Source organism: Tamandua tetradactyla, chromosome 9 (assembly GCF_023851605.1).
Source record: "Tamandua tetradactyla isolate mTamTet1 chromosome 9, mTamTet1.pri, whole genome shotgun sequence".
NCBI classification, from domain to species: Eukaryota; Metazoa; Chordata; class Mammalia; order Pilosa; family Myrmecophagidae; genus Tamandua; species Tamandua tetradactyla.
In genome coordinates, this window is record NC_135335.1 from 2,257,020 (window position 1) to 2,269,085 (window position 12,066).

Genomic DNA, 12,066 nt, shown 5'->3' on the forward strand with positions numbered 1-12,066 from the left:
TGGAGAAGTCCAGGTGGTGGGGCGCTGAGGGCAGCAGCAGTGAGGACCCGGGACCCTCCCCGTCCCACCTAGCGAGGAGCTGAGTCCTGCCAGCGGCAGCAGGTGGCCTGTACGGGGTCCTCCCGGCCAGAATCTTAGCCCGTGGCCGGCCCAGTGGAGAGAGGACTTGCCAGCCGGCAGCTGTGGGAGCCAGTTCCCTAAAAGAACCTCTCTGCCTGTATCTGTGTGGACTGGTTCTCTCCCCAGAGCCCCCGAGGGATCGGCGTTCGGGGCATCGGGACGAGGCGGATACCTCCATTGGGAGGCACCAGCTCCCTGTGGCCTGAGCCAGGGACAGAACCCAGGGTTCCGGTGACAGCACACAGAGACACACACCGCCCACCCAGACCGGAGCTCAGAGCACGCGCCTGCCCCGGACTGCTCCCCACATTCCCCGAACGCGCAGACGTGCTGGGGCCAGAGAGAAGGTGCCACGGGGCTCCTCCAGCAAGGGGCTATGAGCCCAGCAGGTGAGGGAGCAAGAAGGCCCCAGCTGCCCCAGCAAGGAGCTCTGGCCAGTCCCCGTCCTGGACGGGAGAAGAGGTTGGCCGTGGGCAGGGGACCCTGGCCCAGCCAGAAGGGGGGACTTCCGCAGAGGGGTGCTGCCCACTTAGACGTCTCAGGCCGGGAATCCGCCCTGCCCAGGGCACCCCCAGGACCTTCCCTGGGACAGGTCGCTGTGCTGGGATGCTGGGAGCTACTACCTTCCGTTACCCGCTCGGCTCCCCCGGGGCTTTTCTCTGAGGTCTCTGGGCTTCTGTCCTTTTCCCTCTCCTAAGGGTTCCAGTAAAGGGTGGAGACCGCCTGGAATGGACCGTCACATCTCCACGGAAACGACCTATGCCTAGAGGCTGGCCGCGGGGAGGGGGTGGGGAACAGCCGTCACCAGGCACCTTCAACAGGGCGGCCTAAAGCACCCGAAGTTATCGCCCCCCTGAGGGCAGGGCTGCACCCCGGGGGCCCCTAGGGAGGACCTCCTGCCTCTGGCTTCCAGCGGCCCCGGCCATCCTTGACTTTCCTGGCTTTGGACCTCCCCTGGTGAGTGCCGGGGGAATTTGCGGACATTTGTCCTCATTATGGCAGCGCCCTACGTCTAAGACCCAGTTCCTATGTTAGTCGGATAGACCAGGTTATGCTGCTGTGACAAATAAACCTCGAAACTGGAGTGGCGTGGCACTGGCTTGAAGTTGGCTGCTGGCCGTGCATTGGCAGAGGCCGGGACCACGGCGAGCGCAGGGAGGCGGGGGACAGCACGTTGAGCAAAAGCCATCCAGGGTCACCCAGGAGGCAGGCTGTGAGATGACAGAGCCGGCAGCCCACGGGAGACGGGGGAAGGCAGAGGCTGGTGTGCCGGGCTGTACGGCAGCTAGCGCGGTCAGCTGCTGTAGCTCGGCGCCGTGGGGCTGGAAGTCCAGCTGTGAGATGATGGCAGGGTGGGCTTCCCTTCGGAGCTGGGGGTCCCAGCCACCTCCAACTCTTGTGGTCCCTCTCCTGGGCCCACCCTCGAATTCCACTGACCTCTGGCTTTACTGACCAAGTCTGGATTCCCTCTATTTTTTCAGGACCTCAGCATCTCGGCTAAGGCCCACCCTGACCCTACCTGGCCTCGTCTAAACAGGGTCTTCTAAGGTCCGGTTCGGAAACGAGCCCACCTGCAACTAGAGACATAAACAAAGCTGAGCTGGATGGCACAAAGGTAAATCAGGGTAAAGGATGGTATGGCCCATGTTTTAGAACTTCAACTTCTGCGTGAGACCAAACGAAGGAAGGTTTATTTGGTGCAAAATTTATATTTTTGGTAGAACACAATCTAATTTAACTTGTATGGCCAGTTTACTTGAACACTGTTAAGTATATGGAATCTGGAATACGGTGTGAGATCTTCTTGGTTATTTCATGTTAGTGTGACACCCCAATATATCCCAGAGTCATTTGGGCAGAGAATAAAAAAGTGTTTGTAAAGCCCTCTAGGGGGAGTGAGGAAAAGGCAGGAAATATTCAACTTCCCCATGTGGAGAATTACTGATATACTTGCAAGCAGTGGGGACAATCAATTCAATAGGCTTGAGCCCTCAATCTTGGGGTTCGCCCCTGTGAAATGTATTCCCACAAAGGAGAAGCTAAGCCTACTTATAATTATGCCTAAGAGTCACCCCCAGAGAACCTCTTTTGTTGCTCAGATGTGGCCTCTCTCTCTCTGAGCCAACTCAGCAGGTGAACTCACTGCCCTTCCCTCTACGTGGGACCTGACTCTCAGGGTGTAAATCTCCCTGACAACGTGGGACAGGACTCCCGGGATGAGCTGGGACCCAGTATCAAGGGATTGAGAAAGCCTTCTTGACCAAGAGGGGAAAGAGAGAAATGGGACTAAAATAAAGTGTCAGTGGCTGAGAGATTTCAAACAGAGTCGAGAGGTTATCCTGGAGGCTATTCTTATGCATTACATAGATATCCCTTTTTAGTTTATGGTGTATTGCAGTGGCTGGAGGGAAGTATCTGAAACTGTTGAGCTGTGTTCCTTCCGCCTAGATTCTTAAAGACAATTGTATAATGATAGAGTTTTTACAACGTGGCTGTGTGATTGTGAAAAACTTGTGTCTGGTGCTCTTTTTATCCAGAGTATGGACAGATGAGTAAAAGCACAGGGACAAAAAGAAATAAATAGTAGGGGGGATAAGGAGTAAAAATAACATTGGGTAGATTGCAGTACTCGTGGTCAATGAGAGGGAGGGGTAAGGGATCTGGGTTGTATGAGTTTTTTTCTTTTTATTTCTTTTTCGGGAGTGATGCAAATGTTCTAAAAATGATCGTGGGGAAGAATGCACAACCATGTGATGTCGTGAACCATTGATTGTAGTCTGGATGGACTGTATGTGTGTGAAGACGTCTTCAATAAAAATATATTAAAAAAAAAAAAAAGAAAGAAAGGAGATGAGTGCACACCTTACCTGCCAGTGGCATCTTCGGAGGGCCTGTTTCCAGACAGCGTCGCACTCCGGGACCAGGGCTCAGCACCCACGGGTCCTCGCGGGAGCACGGTACTGTCCACAGCCGTGGACGAGAGGTTGGGGGCGGCGGGACTAAGTTCGCAGACAGACTGAAAGCAAATGGGGAAATGGGTCCAGAAGCAGGGACTTGGCACGGTTGGAGAAGTCCCGACTTCGAGAGTCGGTGTGTTAGTTCGAAGCTGTTGCTTCAAACCGTGATTTTCTCATCCATTTCCGCGGGGGCAGGCCCGCTGTGGGGGGCCCTGCGGTCCAGGCAAGGTGGGTCGTCACCCTTTACCAGAGCCCTTCACGAGAGGATAAGGGACACGCAGAAGAAGCCAGGAGAGCTCCGAGAAAAGCCCCAGAGAAGCTCTGGGCAAAAGCCACAGGAACCAGAAGCTGCAAGCAACGAACCCCAGAGTCCCCAGGACCTGCAGACACCACCAAGCACCTTCCCAAGCGACCCAGGCATCCGGGCGCCGGCGGCCTGTCTTGGAGAAGGACAGGCTTTAGCTGGACATTTTCACAGCCTGAGAACTCTAAGTTGCAAGTGAGCAGATCCCCACGGCAAAGCCACCCCGTCCCGGGTACTTGGCATTCCTGTAGCTTTCAAAAACCAGAGCAGTTGGGATTTTAAAAAACGTCGTGAGACAAAGGCCCAGTGGATGCCCGCGTGGGGTGAAGTGCCGCAAGGATGGGCGCTGAGACCCGCATCTGCAGGCCACATTACCCTCAGAGGGGTCCTTCCCGTGCCTGTCCCCTGGCCTCAGGTGGTCGGCTGTGCCCCCACGACAGGACATGCAAATTGTCAACCGTGCTCCGTGGGTGTGGCCAGGACATTGCTTACGTGCATGCGTAAATGGGGCCTTGGAGAGGCCACCGTTGGCCGATGGGGCACTGACCGGGAGGGCCCTGGTCCTGGTCCCTAGAAGCCTTTAACGAGGGACATGGGCCTCGGTCAGGCAGGAGAGGCCGGGGAGGAGAGGGGCTGCCCCTCCCCGCCCCTGGGGCCCACCAGGACATCCACATGCCTTATAGGGGCCGTGCAAACCCCGCTGCCCCCAGTCTACCCTGCACCCTCCCAACCAAGCCCTCTGGGGCCCCAGGCAGTTCCCAAAGCCTCCCGCTACCTTCCCCTCTCACCCTGGAAGGCGGGGCGGCTTTGCCTCCAAGGGCCTGGGGACAGGGGCAGCAGGGGGTAGCTCCTTAGCTCCAAGCTGCTCAGGCCCACCTACGGCCCGCCCCGGGTCCCCTCAGTTAGTCTCTTTAGCCGCCTCTGCACCCCCTCAGGCTCTTCACCAGGCTCCACCCCGCTCGGGCCCAGGGACCCCCATCCCCCCATCCCATGGCATTGACTGGCCTCAGGTCTTGTGGGTTCCTGAGCTTGGAAAAGCCCCAACCTTCCCCACCTTCCCCCGTGTGTCTGCTCAGGTCTCCGAGCCCCACCCCGGGCACCGTCCCAAAGCCCCTCTACTCCCTGCTGCTCTCGGTTCCTTCCTCAGCAGCCCCTCCTGTCCTCTCAGCGCCCTGTGGTCCGGGTGACCGCCCGTGTGCCATCTGCCCCTCTCAGCCCACCTGGGGCGCCCGGGGGCCGTGCACAGCGCCCAAGGCGGCCAGACGGGACTCGGTCAGTAACTGCCAGTTTCCCCCGTTGAGCCCCAGCCCAGGCCCAGCGGGGGGAGGCTCAACGAGCTCTCCAAACCGATCATGTAGGGCGCCCCAATGCCAGTGAGCCTGCCTCCAGCTTCCCCGCACCCCCAGAGACCCCCACCCCACTTTTTTTGTAGATTTTATTGAGCTACAGCCCCCTTACCATAAAACCCACCCATTTAAAGTGTACAGTTCCGTGGTTTTTAGTCTATTTGCAAGGTTGTGCAACCAGTGCCTCCATCTAATTTTAGAACATTTCCAACACTTCAAAAAGAAACTCCGTAAATTAGCAATCCCCCCTCCCCCACCACCCCACATCCCCCCCTTCTCCTCACAGCCTCTGCAACCATGAATCTACTTTCTGTATCTGGGTTTCTGGGGATTTGCCATCCTGAACAGTTCATAAACACAGAACTGCCGCTTTCACGCAGCCCAAGGTCTAAGGGCGCAGGCCAAGGTTTAAAGGTGTCAGAACTGCTTCCCTTTGCACGGTTGAATAACGTCCCATCTTATGACAGACCACATCGTCCCATCTTATGACAGACCACATCGTTTCTCCATTTATCTGCGAGGACATTTGCATTGTTTCCACTCTCTGCTTATTTTGAATAAGGCTGCTGTGAAATTTCTCGTCTGAGTTTTTGTGGGGACATGTTTTTAAGCCTCCTGAGTCTATACCTTGGGGTTTATTTGCTTTATGGTAACTCTAGGTTTAACCCTTTGAGGGACTGTTTTTTGTTGTTGTTGTTGTTCTTTTTTTTTTATTTTTTTATTAACGGAAAGAAAAAAAAGAAATTAACACAACATTTAGAAATCATACCATTCTACATATGCACTCAGTAATTCTTAACATCATCACATAGATGCATGATCATCGTTTCTTAGTACATTTGCATCGGTTTAGAGGAACTAGCAACACAACAGAAAAAGATATAAAATGTTAATATAGAGAAAAGAAATAAAAGTAGTAATAATAGTAAAAAAAGAAAAAACAAACAAACAAACAAAAGAAAAAAACAAAAAAAACCCTATAGCTCAGAGGCAGTTTCATTCAGTGTTTTAACATGATTACTTTACAATTAGGTATTATTGTGCTGTCCATTTTTGAGTTTTTGTATCTAGTCCTGTTGCACAGTCTGTATCCCTTCAGCTTCAATTACCCATTGTCTTACCATGTTTCTAACTCCTGCTGGACTCTGTTACCAATGACATATTTCAAGTTTATTCTCGAATGTCCGTTCACATCAGTGGGACCATACAGTATTTGTCCTTTAGTTTTTGGCTGGACTCACTCAGCATAATATTCTCTAGGTCCATCCATGTTATTACATGGTTCATAAGTTTATCTTGTCTTAAAGCTGCATAATATTCCATCGTATGTATATACCACAGTTTGTTTAGCCACTCGTCTGTTGATGGACATTTTGGCTGTTTCCATCTCTTTGCAATTGTAAATAATGCTGCTATAAACATTGGTGTGCAAATGTCCGTTTGTGTCTTTGCCCTTAAGTCCTTTGAGTAGATTCCCAGCAATGGTATTGCTGGGTCGTATGGCAATTCTATATTCAGCTTTTTGAGGAACCGCCAAACTGCCTTCCACAGCGGTTGCTTGAGGGACTGTTAAACCACTGTCAATGGTGGCTGCCCCAGCTTGACTGTCCCCAGCCACGCGCCCGCCAGGGCTCCACTGTCCCCACATCCTCTCCAACACTGTTATTCTCCCTTTTGAAATTACAGCTGTCCTGGTGGGTATGCAGCAGTTTCTCATTGTGGTTTTCATTTGCATTTCCCTCACGGCTAATGATGTGGAATGTCTTTTCCGGGGCTGATGGGCCAACCGTGTGTCTTCTCTGTGGAACTGCCAATTCAAGTCCTCGGCCTGTTTTTTTAATTGGTTTTTTTTTTTTTTTTTCTGGTTGGATGGTAAGAGTTCTCTGTATGTTCTGGATTCCAGGTCCTTAGCAGATACATGATTCGCAAATATTTTCTCCCATTTTGTGGGTTCTCTTTTCACTTTCTCGGTGCTGTCTTTTGATGCACAAATGTTTGACTTTTAATAAAGTCTGATTTATCTATTCTTTTTTCCTTAGGTTTTTTTTTTGCATGGTCCACCACCAGGAAAGGAACCCAGGTCTCTGGCATGGCAGGTGAGAACGCTGCCTGCTGAGCCACCGTGGCCTGCCCTGTCACTTGTGCTTTTGATGTTAAGTGTAAGAAACCATTATCTAACCCAAGGTCATGAAGATTTACTCCAATGCTTTCTTCTAAATATTTTATGTCATTGAATTGCTTTGAATTTTTGTGCATGGGGAGAGACAGGGGTCTAAATCTCTTCTGCAAATGGGTATCTAGTCGTCCCAGCAACACCGGGTGAAGAGACTACTCTTGCCCTGCCTGGTCTCGGCCAGACCAGCTGACCGTGGGTGTGGGGGTTTGTCTCTGGGCTGTCAGGGCTAGTTCGCTGGTCTGTACGTCTGTCCTGATGTCAGCACCACGCTTTCCTGATGGTTGTCCTTTTGCAGTAAGTTTTGACAGTGTGAGTTTCCTTGACTGTTCTCTCCTCTTCTGTTCCCTGCATTTCTATATGAAGCTGAAGATCAGCTTGTCAATTTCTGCACCGAAATGCAGCTTCGATTTGGTAGGGATTGGGCTGAATCTGTAAATCAGTTTGGGCAGCATTGTCATCTCAATAATGCGGCCTTCTGAGCCATGAAAATGCGGTGTTTTCCCATTTATTTAGATCTTCTTAAATTTCCTTCAAGAGTATCTGTAGTTTCCGATATACAAACCTTGCACTTCTTTTGTAAAATGCTTCCTAGGTATTTCATCCTTTCTGCTGCTATGATAAATATGGGGTTATATGGGATTGTGTCTTCAATTTCATTTTGGCGTTGTTCGTTACTGGCGTAGAGAAATGCAATTGATTTTTGTCCACGGATGCTGTGAGCTGCCACGTTGCTGGATGGGTTTATTAATTCTATGAGATTTTTTAATGGACTTCTTAGGATTTTTTCTACATGAGAGCATTCATTTGCAAACTGAGATAGTTTTAAGTTCTTTCTTTCCAATCTGGGTGCCTTTTACTTAATTTTCTTGTCTAGTGGCCCTGGCTAGAACTTCCAGTCAAATTTTGACTAAAAATGGTGAAAGCTGAATCCTTGCCATGGGGGAAGGGTTTCAGCGTTCACGTATGAGGCTGGCTGTGGCTTTTGAGGATTCCCTTTATCAGGTCAAGAATGCTCCCTTCTGTTCCTGCTTTGTGGAGTTTTTGTTTTTCATCTTGAAAATGTGTTGGATTTTGTCAAATGCTTTTTCTGCATGAAAAGAAAATTGAGACGTTTCTGTGTTTTTTTGTTTGTTTGTTTGTTTTTGTCCCTTATGTGCTAATACGCTGTATCACCCTGACTGATTTTCAGTTAGGCCCTCCCCACCCTTGTTTTTCCACTACGAAGCTGTCCCACCCCGTGCCTGCCCTTATCTGCCAACCCCCAGTGACGGCCATCAGCTCCCTTGCTACAGCCTCTCCGAATAAGTCACCCGTTTGTCTGTATTTCGGTGGTTTTCAGTTATTCCCAGGGGTGGGCTCCAGGGGGTGCTGAGCGGCCGGCTCCAGGAGCCCGGGACAGTGGACCCCCGGAGGACACAACTTGCCCGGCGCCGGCTCTGCTAAGGTGACCCCGCCCTCATGGCTGTGCTGTTTGCAGGTCTAACCCACCCAGACCCCCGGCTGCATCCGGGACCCCGCCAGAGTTGCCTGGTATCAGTGCCCTGTGGCGGCTGTAACAAAGCACCCCATTTCGGTTAGCTAAACTGCCAGGGTGCTACAAACCAGAAATGGGTTGGCTTTTGCAACGGGGGTGCAAAAAATTGCAGCTTACAGTCTGCAATTCTAAGGCCATGAAAGTGTGCCAATTGAGGCATTGACAGGACGATACCTGGACTCTGAAAACGAGCTGCTGGCATCCAGGACACCTCTGTCATGTGGGAAGGCACATGGCCGGGGTCTGCTGGTCCTTTGCTCCCAGGTTTCATTGCTTTCAGCTCCTGGTTCCAGTGGCTTCCTCGCTGAGTGTCTGCGTCCTCTCTTAGCTTCTCCAGGGCTCTTCTCTATAGGCTCTCTTGGCTTTTCCTGTCCTTATCATCTCATAAAGGGCTCCAGAGAAGGATTAGGGCCCAGCTTGCATGGGCCCGGTCACATTTCAAACGAAGCAACCTAAACAAAAGGTCCCCGCCCACGACAGGTTTGCCCCCACAGAAATGGATGAAAAGAACACGGCTTTTTCTGGGGCACACACCCCACACTGGGAGGATGAAAGCAACAGAAATACCGTCTCTCATAGCTCTGGAGGCCAGAGACCGAAATCAAGGCGTTGGCAGGGTTGGTTCCTTTGAGAGGCTCTGAGGGTGAGCTCTTGCTTGCCTCTTCCCACTCCTGGGGGTCCCCCCCGGCTTGCGGCAGCAATACACTGTCTCCTCTCGGTGTCTTTCCCTGGCCTTCCTAGAAGAGCAGCTTTTTATTAGAAGACCCACTCCAACTCAGAATGACCTCAATTTTTACTAATTCTATCTGCAAAGACCCTATTTCCAAATACGGTCATGTCCTTGGGGTCCAGGTGGACATCAGTTTTAGGGGAACATCACCCAACCCAGTACAGAGCAGGAGACCGAGCCACAGCCGGCTGGCCTGCTGTCCCCATGCAGCCACTGTCTCCTCATTACACCCTGTGCTGGCTGGAAAGTATTATGTACCCCAGAAAAGCCATGTATTAATCCTGACTGAATCTCGTGAGGGCAGCTTTTTCTTCTCATCCTGATTCAATATCGCATGGTGGAAAGTTTCGATTCGATTATCTCCATGGAGACGTGACACGCCCAATTGTGGGTGTAATCTTTTGATTTAATGGAGATGTGACCCCACCCATTCTAGGTGGGTCTTGATTAGATCATTAGAGTTTTTAAAAGGGGAAACAATTTGGAGAAAGGACAGAAGCCTCAGAGCCAACGGAAACTTCAGAGCAGAGCTGACACTGATGCCAACACTTGCAGAACAGAGACACAGATGGTTGGAGATGCTTGGAGCCCAGCAGACGTTGCCATGAGATGTTAAGCAAGCCAGAACCTGGAGAGAGCCAAGGGGAGGCAAGAGATGAAAGTCAGCCCTGGAGAAGCAAAGTGAGGAGCCCCCACAGGAACCGAGGCTGAAAGCAACAGAGCCCAGGAACAAGGGACCAGCAGATGCCAGCCATGTGCCTTCCCAGCTGACAGACGTGTTCCTGATGGCATCAGCCTTCCTTGAGTGAAGGTAACTTCTTGTTGGTGCCTTAATTTGGACATTTTTCAGCTCTAGAACTGTAAACTTGTAAGTTATTAAATTCCCCCATTGTCAAAGCCCTTCCAGTTCTGTGGTATTGCATTCCAGCAGCCTGCAAACGAATGCACAACCTCAGTCCCTCTCAGGGCCCACAGCGCCTGGGCCCCGGGCATGGCCTCTGGACGGCCCCGCCTCTGCTCTGTCCTTCTCCTGGTGTCCTGGAGCTGGCCAGATGACAAAGGGGGCCCTTCCTAGGACAGGCCTGTGCCATCACTGCTGGCCGGTCCCCTGCGGTCCCCGCTGGATCAAGCCGGGGGCCACTGGGTGGGAACCTAGCTGTGTGCAGGGCATGACGTGGTGCCCCTGGGAGGGCCTGGCCTGAGCGTGTGGGCACCCCCCATGCGCAGGGCACTGGGAGGGGTCCGCCTGTACCCTCTTAGTCGTGCTCCCTGCCAGCTTGTGGGGCCGGGGTGTCCTTCCATGGCGGGCCGAGGCAGCCTCCTGACCCTTCTCCTTGCTGCCATGTGGGCCACCCTTCAGTCAATCCCCCCGGGAAACCGGAGCCCCCCACTCCCACTGCCACTCCGAATCCAGGGCACCTTCCCTATGCTTCAGGACCTCATGCTGGCCTGCCTGCCCCCAACCCCTCCCTGCCTGCCCCTGACCTTCCTGCCTGCCCCCCAACTGCCCCCCTGACTTCCCTGATTGCCCCTTCGAGTGTCCTGCCTGCCCCTGACTTCTCCACCTGCCCCCCAACTGCCCTGCCTTCTCCTCTGCCCAGCCTCAGCCCTGTCCCCATAACTCCCTCTGCCCCTATCCCACTGGCCTCCTTCCTGCTTCTCCAAGGCACCTGGCCCCTCCCCCCTGCCCAGTGAATGCCCCTCCCTGCCCTCTGCAGGATTGCCCTCTACGCACCCTCAGGGCTCAGGGTCTGGTGGCTCAGTGGGACCCGCGGCTCAGCACGTCCTCTGTGAGCCACGAGTGACCTGTGCAGGGCCGGCTGCTCCTGGGAAATAAGGGGCTTATCTGAATCTCACGGGGAGGGCGGGCTCTGCAGCCAGCCACCTTCCGGAACACAAAGGGATGGGGGATTTCGCAACGTTCGCTACTCTCCAGGTTCCCAGGGTCAGTCTGATCACCCAGCTCCCCCACCGGAGCCCAGGGCCCTCAGGGGAAGGCGCCCTGGCTGCCCAGTCCCCAGCCGGGCCCCGGCACCGTGTCTGGTATGTAGCAGGTGTCCAGCAGGTGTTCTCCACGACTGCAGAAGGGAGAGAACGAGCCGGCCATAGCCCCCACACCCCTCCTTGTCACTTAGATGCAACTTGTGATGGGACAGCAGGTGCCCAGAACACCTGGGTGACTGTTTCCTTCCATCACTGTTCCGTCTCCTTTAAGTGAAACAAACACTCCCTGACCCCGGGGAAGACTTACTTTTATTATCACGTCACATAGATAGGCACAAAAAACTAGCTCTAAACTCACGCTTGCAGCTCTTGTCCAAGTACAAAACCAACACAGATTTACAAATTAACCAGAGAAGACGACAGAATTAAGTAGAAGCAGCTGAGACTGATGGCTGGTTATCCGAATTTCAGCTACCCCTAAATTCTATTAAAAATGCAGTTCTCAGAGGCACCAGCCACACTTCACCGGCTCAAAGGTCACAAACAGCCAGGTGTCAGGCAGACACAGGGCTTTCGGCTATGGCAGCTGCGGGAGTGGCGGGTGGGGTGGGGTAGCTCCTAAAGGGTGGCTCTGTGGTCCGGAGGGTGGGGCGAACCGTGAGTGGGCTCTGCCTGGCCCTCCCTGTTTCTCTGGGCAAGAATGGGCAGAAACTTCATCTGTGGGTCACCCACCCCCACACCGTCCCCATGGGTCTCCCTTCCTCACTGCCCCAAGCCGGCGGGGGCGGGGGCCTGGCCACCAGGCTTTGGGGACCACAGCGGGAAGTGGGGCCTGGCGCCCCGGGGGGCTCCGGCCCCTCCCAGGGGATGAGGGGAAGCACAGCCTGCTTGACCGTCCTCCCGCCGGCCCAGACCTCCCAGCCAGCCCGCGCTGGTCTGCGGGAACCCCGTGGGG

General features: G+C 53.4%; 1 long non-coding RNA gene across 1 annotated transcript; it reads right to left on the reverse strand.

Annotated features, from left to right (window-relative positions):
* Positions 1-6,159: 6,159 nt before the first annotated feature.
* Positions 6,160-11,793, reverse strand: LOC143646462 (uncharacterized). Its single transcript, XR_013157474.1, has 3 exons — positions 10,903-11,793; positions 8,612-9,174; positions 6,160-7,990 (listed from the first exon to the last, which is right to left on the reverse strand). It is a non-coding gene; the product is annotated as an uncharacterized LOC143646462 (long non-coding RNA).
* Between the last annotated feature and the right edge of the window lie 273 nt (positions 11,794-12,066).